This window comes from Haliotis rufescens, unplaced genomic scaffold (assembly GCF_023055435.1).
Source record: "Haliotis rufescens isolate VD_foot unplaced genomic scaffold, xgHalRufe1.0.p SCAF_19, whole genome shotgun sequence".
Lineage (NCBI taxonomy): Eukaryota > Metazoa > Mollusca > Gastropoda > Lepetellida > Haliotidae > Haliotis > Haliotis rufescens.
In genome coordinates this window covers 25,673,301-25,685,191 of record NW_025963879.1, presented here as the reverse complement: position 1 = coordinate 25,685,191, position 11,891 = coordinate 25,673,301, and positions in this window count along the sequence as shown.

Sequence of the window (11,891 nt, the reverse complement as noted above, 5' to 3'; positions counted from 1 at the left end):
TCTTATATAGTTCTCAACCACTTAATCAAGCACTTTGGTACATGAACGTGTCAGGGAACCATTAACAGAATTATAACATACACTTCGAGGCTAGGAAGCTAAGCTAAAGTAAGTGCAGCAGTATCAGTTGACATCTATGCAGTGTTGAGGCCTGGAGAATTCGGTTGTTTTGGTTCGTGTAAATTTCTTTTTAAACAACTTTAATATGATGTTTCCTCTTTCTTTATTTTGCCCTATTCTCAAAAAAGCTACTTCCCCTCCTTTCCATCCGTCTCTTCCTCCCGTCATTACACTTCCCAACCCTTCCTCTTCTCCCCTGCGTACTGAAGGACGTCTAAACCCTGGTTGTCCACTTTTCGATGAGGTAATTCTGTTTTTCGTCCATTTGAGTGCAAAGTCGTCAATTGTTGTCGATCCACACGCGACATGTGGCTTGCTTGTTCTTTCCATTTCCCTTTCTTTTCTACTCCTGATTTTCTTTTTCCTATTCTTATTCCTTTTGTCTTTTCCTATTTAGTTTCTACTCTGCTTCTATGTCTCATCCTGCCTCTCCACATTAAAAGCTGTCGTGAATCGTTTTTCAGGATCTCTTTACGCAAACCATTAAGAATAGTTGAAATGTCATACAAGTAGACGATCAATTGAAAAACATGGGAGCCTTTATTTTAGTTTATATTTCTTTAGAATCTAGGGCGGTATAGGTAGCCTCGTGTTTAAAGGCTTGGAACGTCGCGGGAGACCCTGGTTCGATTTTCCACCACGGGAAACACATTTCTGGTGTTCCCTGCTCTGATATATGTGGCGTGATGCTGAAAGCAGCAAAAAACATAAAGCAACACTAAACTGAATCTTTAGGCCTATTGAAGCGTACCAGATGCATTCAATGCAGAATTGTTTGAACACATCTTTTGAACCATATGTGCTCCTCACATGGACCTTCAATGGACTCAGAGTCACATATCCTTGATGCCTACCAGACTCCTGAAAATAGATCGAACGCCTGATTCGAATAAAGATGTGTGTAGACACTAAAATTAAAAGACATATGTTTGTTTGGCCTTGCTGCATTAACGTGTCCACAATGGACAAACGAGAGAATGCATTTTAGGGAAATGTTTTTCCTTTTGAGAATATTACGTTTTCAATTAACAATATGGCAAGATATAAGGATCCTCCCAGCCTAGTGTGAGCAATTTGAGGGAGATTTAAAGATTTCGTAATGCCAGGCAAATAGTTTCTACATCAGTTTTCAATATAATCCCCCTTAAACTCAATCCATTTGACACATGTATCCTTCAAGTTGCTTATGCCAGCAAACACGGACCTCTCCTGCCTGGTCCGAGAACTGCTTTTCTGTGGAGGCCCCCATACGTTCATCATCTTCACAGCAAGTACCTCGAAGGTACGCTGTCAAATTCCGAAACGTGTTGCCAGGTGGTTAATTAAAAGCCGCTCAAAGCCACAAATTGTTTGATAGGCATTGCTTAGAAGTTGACGGATGACAAGATAGACACAATTTTATGGATAACAACTTCTTTAATACTGTGAAAAGCGACGTTTCGGTATAGATCCTTATACCGTTGTCAAGCAAGACTGAATGAGGGACAGAGTACAGATGCAGCGTCAGTCATCCTCATCTTGCGTATTAGCGCATTGTCATTGAGCAGTAGCAGCCTCTTTTTAAATTTGATTGTTTACCTACATTTTGTCGTCAAATAAGCATCATAGGTAGTCGACCAGAACTCATTTTGTAGAAGACAAAACCTTGCCTGCTGATGGTTGAATTCCGAAATTCTTTGACAGAGGGGGCACGGGTGGCCCAGTCGTCTAAGGCGCCGCGATTCGCTGTGCAGAGTTGCGTCTTTTGGGCACGCCGGTTCGCCCCGATTATGTTTCTAGGTTTGTCAGCACCATACCCGTGCTCGTGGGTTTCACCGAAGTGGTAAACGTCTGAGACCTGCATCACTTTCCTCCCACATTAAGCTGACACGCCGTGATATAACTGGAATACTGTTAAAAGCGGCGTTAAACCCAACTCACTCACTCACTCTTTGACAGAGCGGGACTCAAGGTGCTTCCTCTGCAAAGGCCTCTGTTGATTTCAGGATCCCAGTGGTGAACTCATGGCTCATCAGCGTGCAAGGTGGCTTGGTCAACATAAAACAATTCCAGATCGCGACTTTACTCCATCCGCTTATCTTGCGTACTGAGATGTCGGCACCTCAGACATTACAAAACTCATGTGTTATTATTGAAACACTGCCGTGAGAGATTATGCACTCTACTTGACCTTTGACAATCCTCAAGGCATTCCCGTCCTCTCTTGAATTCAAAATACCCATAAGATCTGGGTTTAAATTCATCTTCAACAAAACCCATGTTTGTCGTAAGAGTCGACCAACAGGATCGGACGGTCAGACTCGCTGACTTGGTTGTTGCATGTCATCGTATCCCAATTGTGTAGATTGACACTCATGATCAATAACGTGATTGTCTGGTTTCAGGTGGGTAGGTTTACTGCTACGGATGTTTCGTAAAGCTTAAAAGGAAGAAGAAGACTTGAACTCGTAAGATATTGTGTTTCAGGGGCTACAGAAAACATGTTGACGTCATTACCAATCATTTCGCTAGGTTGTAGGTGATGTACCCTCTTTTCATTTGTATCACGTTCTTTTATAGATTGTTCTTATAATATGTGTATTGGTGTATTATGGACCGGTGGCCTGTAACATGTACACATGCTGGACAATAACCTCTCGCTTCAAACTAATGGAATCTATACGCTGATTTCCTGTAGCTTCTAAGAGCTGATAGTACGCCGGAAACAAATTGTCTACATGTACACATGCTGGACAATAACCTCTCGCTTCAAACTAATGGAATCTATACGCTGATTTCCTGTAGTTTCTAAGAGCTGATAGTACGCCGGAAACAAATTGTCTACATGTACACATGCTGGACAATAACCTCTCGCTTCAAACTAATGGAATCTATACGCTGATTTCCTGTAGTTTCTAAGAGCTGATAGTACGCCTTTCATAGTTTGGCATGCATTTTTTATTTGATTGCCTTGTTGTCTGCTAACTCTTACAATTCATGTAAAGGAAAATGTGGGTTATGAGAGCCTTGCCAAGCACGAACCTTGGGCACAATCTGTAACACATACATGGTCTTGTAATATAACGGTATTAATAAGAGTGAGTGAGTGAGTGAATTGGGTTTAACGCCGCTTTTAACAGTATTCCAGTTATATCGCGGCGTGTCAGCTTAATGTGGGAGGAAAGCCCGAAGTGATGCAGGCCTCAGACGTTTACGACTTCGGTGAAACCCACGAGCACGGGTATGGTGCTGACAAACCTAGAAACATAATCGGGGCGAACCGGGATTCGAACCCACAATCATAGGTTTCTGGCGTGCCCAAGGGACGCAACTCTGCACAGCGAATCGCTGCGCCTTAGACGACTGGGCCACCCGTGCCCCCGGTATTAATAAGACTTTGACAGCATTGACATATATTTACACGCCATATATGAAGGTCTTCCTTTCATAATTGTAATGACACGTTCGGTGGATCAAACAAATTCGGGGGAAATAGCTTGTTCCTTGTTCTGTGTAATCAATACGTTATGTCTGTACCTCACCAACAACTTCAATGTTGGGATATGCCATCCATGTGACGATAGTGCATGTACGTGCAGCATGGATGCGATTACATTGACGTCACTACTAATAAAGAGCCAGTGTTTGTTCAGGGATGAAGAAGCTTTCTGTTGATATGCATCTTCTGCCGAGAACAGGATCTGAGGATTTCTAGATCAATCGAAACCTTACATTTTCGAAAATAATTTTCAGATGATCAAGCACCGTACTAATAGCATCTATTTGCAGGGATCTGCAGGGTTACTGGGAGTAATCAAATTACCACCTGGTGTCTTATTCGTTCAGATAAATATATGTCATGGAGTCCCTGATCCGACTGGCAGTAATGTTGTCACGCATGCCACGTTGTTTAACTAAACAAGCAATGGCAGAGACCTTATGGTTAATGAATGGCAGATTGTCAACCAGCAGCAATGTTAGCATGTAATTATCTTTCATGTTCTCAGCTACATGTCATCATTCGATCGTTATTAAGAATTTGCTGGGATGAAGGTACTTACAAATATAGCAGACATGATGTACAAAACATAGTTGGGAATATTTATTAAGATGTTTTTTTTAATTATATTTTCTCCTCACCAAGTTATTTCTATGTTTACTGCTCATTATATAAGACAGATCGTTGGATTTTTGTTCTTATTTTAAATATAATCCACCAGACTGATGAAAAATACAAATTACAATAAAAACGTTGTAATTGCACGTATAAAACAATATCACGAATTTAGAACGCTTCCCTATAACCTTAACAAAAACATTAATATCAGAGGTCAAGACAAATTGTATTTCTCTCTTTTTATAAAAAAAACCCCGGACAAGTGGCTGTTTGTCCGGTTGAAGATGTTGCATTAATGCTGACTGTAACATGTATTAATGCTGTGTTAGAAGTGGTCGTGGTGACTGTCTGAAACATGTATAAATGCTATGTTAGAAGTGGTCGTGGTGACTGTCTGAAAAATGTATAAATGCTATGTTAGAAGTGGTCGTGGTGACTGTCTGAAACATGTATTAATGCTGTGTAAGAAGTGGTCGTGGTGACTGTCTGAAACATGTATTAATGCTGTGTAAGAAGTGGTCGTGGTGACTGTCTGAAACATGTATAAATGCTATGTTAGAAGTGGTCGTGGTGACTGTCTGAAACATGTATTAATGCTGTGTAAGAAGTGGTCGTGGTGACTGTCTGAAACATGTATTAATGCTGTGTTAGAAGTGGTCGTGGTGACTGTCTGAAACATGTATAAATGCTGTGTAAGAAGTGGTCGTGGTGACTGTCTGAAACATGTATTAATGCTGTGTAAGAAGTGGTCGTGGTGACTGTCTGAAACATGTATTAATGCTGTGTTAGAAGTGGTCGTGGTGACTGTCTGAAACATGTATAAATGCTATGTTAGAAGTGGTCGTGGTGACTGTCTGAAACATGTATTAATGCTGTGTAAGAAGTGGTCGTGGTGACTGTCTGAAACATGTATTAATGTTGTGTAAGAAGTGGTCGTGATGACTGTCTGAAACATGTATAAATGCTATGTTAGAAGTGGTCGTGGTGACTGTCTGAAACATGTATTAATGCTGTGTTAGAAGTGGTCGTGGTGACTGTCTGAAACATGTATAAATGCTATGTTAGAAGTGGTCGTGGTGACTGTCTGAAACATGTATAAATGCTGTGTTAGAAGTGGTCGTGGTGACTGTCTGAAACATGTATTAATGCTGTGTAAGAAGTGGTCGTGGTGACTGTCTGAAACATGTATTAATGCTGTGTTAGAAGTGGTCGTGGTGATTGTCTGAAACATGTATTAATGCTGTGTAAGAAGTGATCGTGGTGACTGTCTGAAACATGTATTAATGCTGTGTAAGAAGTGGTCGTGGTGACTGTCTGAAACATGTATAAATGCTATGTTAGAAGTGGTCGTGGTGACTGTCTGAAACATGTATTAATGCTGTGTAAGAAGTGGTCGTGATGACTGTCTGAAACATGTATAAATGCTATGTTAGAAGTGGTCGTGGTGACTGTCTGAAACATGTATTAATGCTGTGTAAGAAGTGGTCGTGGTGACTGTCTGAAACATGTATTAATGCTGTGTAAAAGAAGTGGTCGTGGTGACTGTCTGAAACATGTATTAATGCTGTGTAAGAAGTGGTCGTGGTGATTGTCTGAAACATGTATTAATGCTGTGTAAGAAGTGGTCGTGGTGACTGTCTGAAACATGTATTAATGCTGTGTAAGAAGTGGTCGTGGTGATTGTCTGAAACATGTATTAATGCTGTGTAAGAAGTGGTCGTGGTGACTGTCTGAAACATGTATTAATGCTGTGTAAGAAGTGGTCGTGGTGACTGTCTGAAACATGTATTAATGCTGTGTTAGAAGTGGTCGTGGTGACTGTCTGAAACTGTATAAATGCAGTGTAAGAAGTGGTCGTGGTGATTGTCTGAAACATGTATTAATGCTGTGTAAGAAGTGGTCGTGGTGACTGTCTGAAAAATGTATTAATGCTGTGTAAGAAGTGGTCGTGGTGACTGTCTGAAACATGTATTAATGCTGTGTTAGAAGTGGTCTTGGTGATTGTCTGAATCATGTATAAAGGCTATATTAGAAGTGGCCGTGGTGACTGTCTGAAACATGTATAAATGCTATGTTAGAAGTGGTCGTGGTGACTGTCTGAAACATGTATAAATGCTATGTTAGAAGTGGTCGTGGTGACTGTCTGAAACATGTATTAATGCTGTGTAAGAAGTGGTCGTGGTGACTGTCTGAAACATGTATTAATGTTGTGTAAGAAGTGGTCGTGATGACTGTCTGAAACATGTATCAATGTTGTGTAAGAAGTGGTCGTGGTGACTGTCTGAAACATGTATAAATGCTGTGTAAGAAGTGGTCGTGGTGACTGTCTGAAACATGTATTAATGTTGTGTAAGAAGTGGTCGTGGTGACTGTCTGAAACATGTATTAATGTTGTGTAAGAAGTGGTCGTGATGACTGTCTGTAACATGTACAGGGCATTAATATTGTGTTGGAAGTTTTCGTGGTGATTGCCTGACATATGTTTAAATGCTGCTTTAGAGGAAGTCTTGGTGTATATCTGTATAACATATATTAATAGTACCGTGTTCGGGGAGGTGGTTGTTTGGGAACGTTAGAAATGGTTGGGGTAGTTGACGGCTTCTTGCAACAAAAATATTGCATAAGAAGCGGGCATGTCAACGTACATGCTTGAAGTGATTCATGTTTAGCGAGTTAAATTAACGCAACTTTTAACAATATTTCAAGCTTCAACGATCTTGTGTTACTATATCAACCAGTTAAATAAATTTGAAATGAAAACATAATTTAAATAATGCAGATTCCTTTTTAAGTTTCTTCCTTGGGAATGGAAGCATTGCTTACACTGGATATATATGAACCTATCAATCTGTTAGATGAGAATAAATATATTTGTTCTCCATTTGCCTGGAGAGACAGAAAACCGATATCATGACCAATGAATGTGAATCTGGCCTCCTGATGAAACCCAGGATTGGTAGGGTAAGCTAGCGGTTAAAGCGTTCTCTCGTTACGCCAACGGCCCGGGTTCGACTCCCTACGTTCGTATTATGCATGAAGCCCATTATTGTGTCCCCATACGCGATGTTGCTAGAATATTGCTAAGAACTCACTCTCTCGTCTCCGCCACCTTCGTTTTGTTAGTGTATATTAACGCTAAACATTACTGTTCTTAGTTCGACAAGGCCCCCCAAAAGGAAACAGAATTCAACATTTCGCGTTTTCTTCAAACACAAACGCCTCTATTCAAAATAAAGTTTATGCTTGTAATTGAATATTATTTCATTTAATGTTAAGATAACAATCTGTTTTGTTACTCTAAAGAAAACGTGAAATGGAAATACAATTCAAAAACACATACAAAAAATTAGCTAATTTCAGTTATGATTTTCAGATGGAAATCTCTCGAAACATCGAACATTCAAATGAAGCTGTCAATCTGTCAAATGAAAACGATTTTAAAACAACCTTTAATGAAATTGGTTCCACAATCCGGTAATAAACATTCATTAGTGTGGTTCAATGCATGTATGGATCTGATATTGGTTGCACCTGAAATGACAAATTGAACTAATGTTATATTAATAGACGTGCAAAATGTTCATCTTTTGGACAATGAAATATGTTCCAGACATGACTGCTACCATGGCATGTGTGTCTACATGTTTACGTTCAATATTATATGAATTACTGAATATATTTACCTCACATTTCTGTTTTTTTAATAAAGCTGTCAAGTCGATATAACATCATCAACGAAGAATCCGATAGGAATTAAATTTCAGAGTATGAACATCAGAGAAAACAGAAGATAATTATGTTTCATTGTTCTAATTCTACCTGATCTGGAGATCGATGATTCTTCAATTGCGTGTGTAATAGAATCCGGACAACACTACTGAGGCTGAACCAGATGCCATTTCTATTTGGGGTGAGATCAGATGTTTGTCGAGGTAGCTGCTTGTATAGACTTACATGCCAAAGAACTCGCCAATCCCAATATATGTGCTTTGTTAACGCCGCACTCAACAAATATTCAAGCGACATGACGGCGGCATGTAAACAATCTAGTGTGACCAGACAATCCAGTGATTGATTTTAATACGTCCCCCGCCGTCGGGGTACAATGACATTCAATGTACCAAGTCAGTCCTGGTCGCTCGATAAAATGATCGCCTCTTACGACTAGTAATGTTTTGAGGGACCTATTCTACACCAGGATCCCAGCCAGAAAGCGACGGAATTCCTCTGTTCGTCTATCCCAACCTTTAAAGTGACATATATATTCTGATCGCTTCCCTGCATCTGCCAATTGGTGTCAGATAGTTGACCTGCTAAGAAACGTTCATAATGTATGTATTGTGAAAAGCATCACACTAAATTAAGTCACGGCTGCACATGGAACCTTTCAAATTAATTCCGTATTTCCACAGGCCTATCAGTTACATGGAGAAACTGACAGATTAGAAGGTGCTTTTACAGCTTTGGAACCAATCAATTATACCATTTCAAAGACACAGTCTCTGGTCTAAAGAACATGAACATTCCATTAATGATTAATTTTAAGATATTCACAGAAGAACCACATACAACATCTCGGCAATCCTCATATCAAGGAGCGGGGAACTAGTTCTTAGTTTCCTCCCTTCACGCCGCATGGACCAGACCGGATGCTGCTGTATGATGGGACATACAGCCAGCCAGGCTACGAGTAACATATATCTCGATTTAACTTTTGTTCTTGAATATGAATCCTTCGGTTATTCAAAAGTTTCATTTTTCGCTAAAATTTGATCCTCTTACTTACATGCTGGTGTAACCAGCATTAATGAATGAAGGAGAAAATGTCGGCAGACATTGATGCCAAATTTTGGAAACATAAATAAAAAATACCTATCTCAAACAAGAGACTTACATACTCTGGATACAGACCAGTTGAGTTTTTAACCCTGGTAGGGCTCTCACATTCTGAATCCAGCCAGGCCAACGTTAATTAAAAACTGACAGATTCACGAACCACTTATTGGGTGGTAAATAACAGATTGAGAACCAGTGAATATATTGGATTACCTTCTGAAGAATCCACATTCATCAGTCGCATCTCTGACATTTATCAGTTTTCCTACTGATTCATAATCCCAAGACACGGATCATGCCAGTCGATTACATGAGTAATCCATACTTAGGTAGCGTGGAGAATGTGGTGGTAAGTAACATGGTACGATATAAAAGACAACCATTAATCTTATTTCCTTTGATGTTATGGGCAATAAAGTGGTATTCCCTGGGTATCCCTTCGTGTAGGAGAAGGAAGGCAAGCAGCATACATCCAATGTCGTATTCACTCGGGGAAATATCAGTACATTCAGTAAATTCTGACATCATATTGCAGAACATCCTCTATCTCGTGTTTTTTCATGCCACTATTTGTAGTAGTGCTTTAGAGGTATCAATGATTGCTACTTTACATGAATTACAGCCTAAAATCAACATCCCAAAACCATACCCAATAACAGCATTGTTCCCCGATATACATGCAACTTTGATATCTCAGTGCCTACGGTGTCTTAACATTCTATACACAGCTAATTATGAAGGGAAACCAGTTCTGAAACTTCAAGGGATGTCATTTCAAACGAATTAATTTCGGTTCCTTTTGAGAAAGGTTTCATTACTATATACACCCTTTAGAACTTCAAATGATTTTCGGGGCGGTCGGGTAGCCTAGTGGTTAAAGCGTTCGCTCGTCACGCCGAAGACCCTGGTTCGATTCCCGACATGGGTATAATGTCTGAAGCTCATTTCTGGTGTCCCCCGCCGTGATATTGCTGGAATATTGCTAAAAGCGGCGTAAAACCTTACTCACTCACTCACTAAAATTATTTTCAGCAAGAATCTTCGGCGACAAAAGGGTGGTTATCTTGCCTGAAGCTAAGGGTAGGCAGGCCAGTGTGGGTTCGTTCGTCATACTGGTTCGGTCCTCATATGCTATCTTTGCATATCAGACGTTGCTCTGAAGACACATGTCTCCTAGAGTCTTCAGAGACCCATGTCTCCTGGAGTCTTCAGACCAGCTCCCGGGGTTCCCTCGATATTGTAAAATCCTAGTAAAGAGGAATCGGGTTGTGATGAGACGTGAAATGGAGGTTAACGTTGCGTTCCAGATTGTTGCACTTTTTGTATAGTGCTAGTCTTATTATCTCGCAGTTTAACATGGATACCCCCATTCAGACACAGTACACTGACTTGTTTTTTCACCGCCAGTCAGAGTAACAAGTACCATCTTTTAACGTCCTTTCGTAATAGCAGCCGAAACTTGAAACGCGACCCGCACAAGACCAAATAGCGTCCATTCCAATTTGGAATGATCGTTGGATTTCTTTGGAAAGATCGCTCATTCCAACATTTCCAAAGCTTGGAAAGATCGATCTTTCCAAAAAATCCAAAATTGGAATGGCAACATTTCCAAGCATATTTCCAAAATTGGAAATGTTTGGAATGGCTTGGAATGGTTTGGAATGGTTTGGAAATATGGTTAGAAGGAAAAAGTTAAAATATGTTTTATCAGTAATTTGGACAATAACAACAGTTATTTATTGAGTTTAAACTATATAATAATATATTTATCTCAAACATTCACTACTTGTCTGTGTAGCGAGGGGCTTTTACAGTCTCAGTCCCTAAGGTGGGAGAGAGACCCGCACTTGACTCGACAAGACCCTAATAGGTCTCAAGATTAAGTATTCGGCTGGATGGCAGCTGCCATTTAATGACAAAACAGACGGTCGTCTAGACGGCTCACATGTAAGTGCGCCGACATGTGCCTAAGATCATAGAATGGACAATCTTTAGTAACATCTAATTGATTGTTGTCTCAGGCCAGAGCTGTGAATAATTCTGTTCATTGAACAATTGGAATTCAGGAAGTTATCAATAATTGTTTTATTTAACATGTTTACGACATAATATTATGACATCAGGACGTACTACAGACAGAACCATATATTTTAAAATCAGTTTGCAATCAGTTTAAACTCTTTAACCGCGGGAAACGAACACTGAATTATTTATGAATGCTTCAATAGAATACAAAACATGTTTTTGTTATCCTTATTACAAACAAAAAATAATAATTCCAAACCGACAGATTTCAGATAACCTGAAATTACGCTTCGTGAACAAGTCGGGCGTCCTTATAGACGTGTATTTATGTCATATAATGAGAGACTATGATTTCCAAGTCCCGATTATCATGTCAATGATATATCAGTTTTACCACATGTGCACAGACCGCCTATACTTTTGCATAACTATTCTCAACTGAAAGTCCTATCCTCTTATCAAATATTCTGTGAGAGTAATCATCATTAATATAAGAAAACTCATTCTCATCAAAGAATACAGAACAAATGACTCAGATGCATACATTTATTACCATGCTTCATTCATCACGAAGCAGATTTACATAATTTGTGAACAGCCCTTGAACTGTGATTATGAATTTTACCATTGTCCATATTAACATAATAATATATACATATATACAAAACAGGTCAAGTTTGGAATTTTGAAATATGCCATAAAAGGTAGAAGGAGGGGGGGGGGGGGGGGGATTCCGTCAAACAACTGTCAAACCATTTATTGCCATGTACGTACTTGCACACAGGGAAGTCAGCGCTGTCTGGGGCTCCAGGTA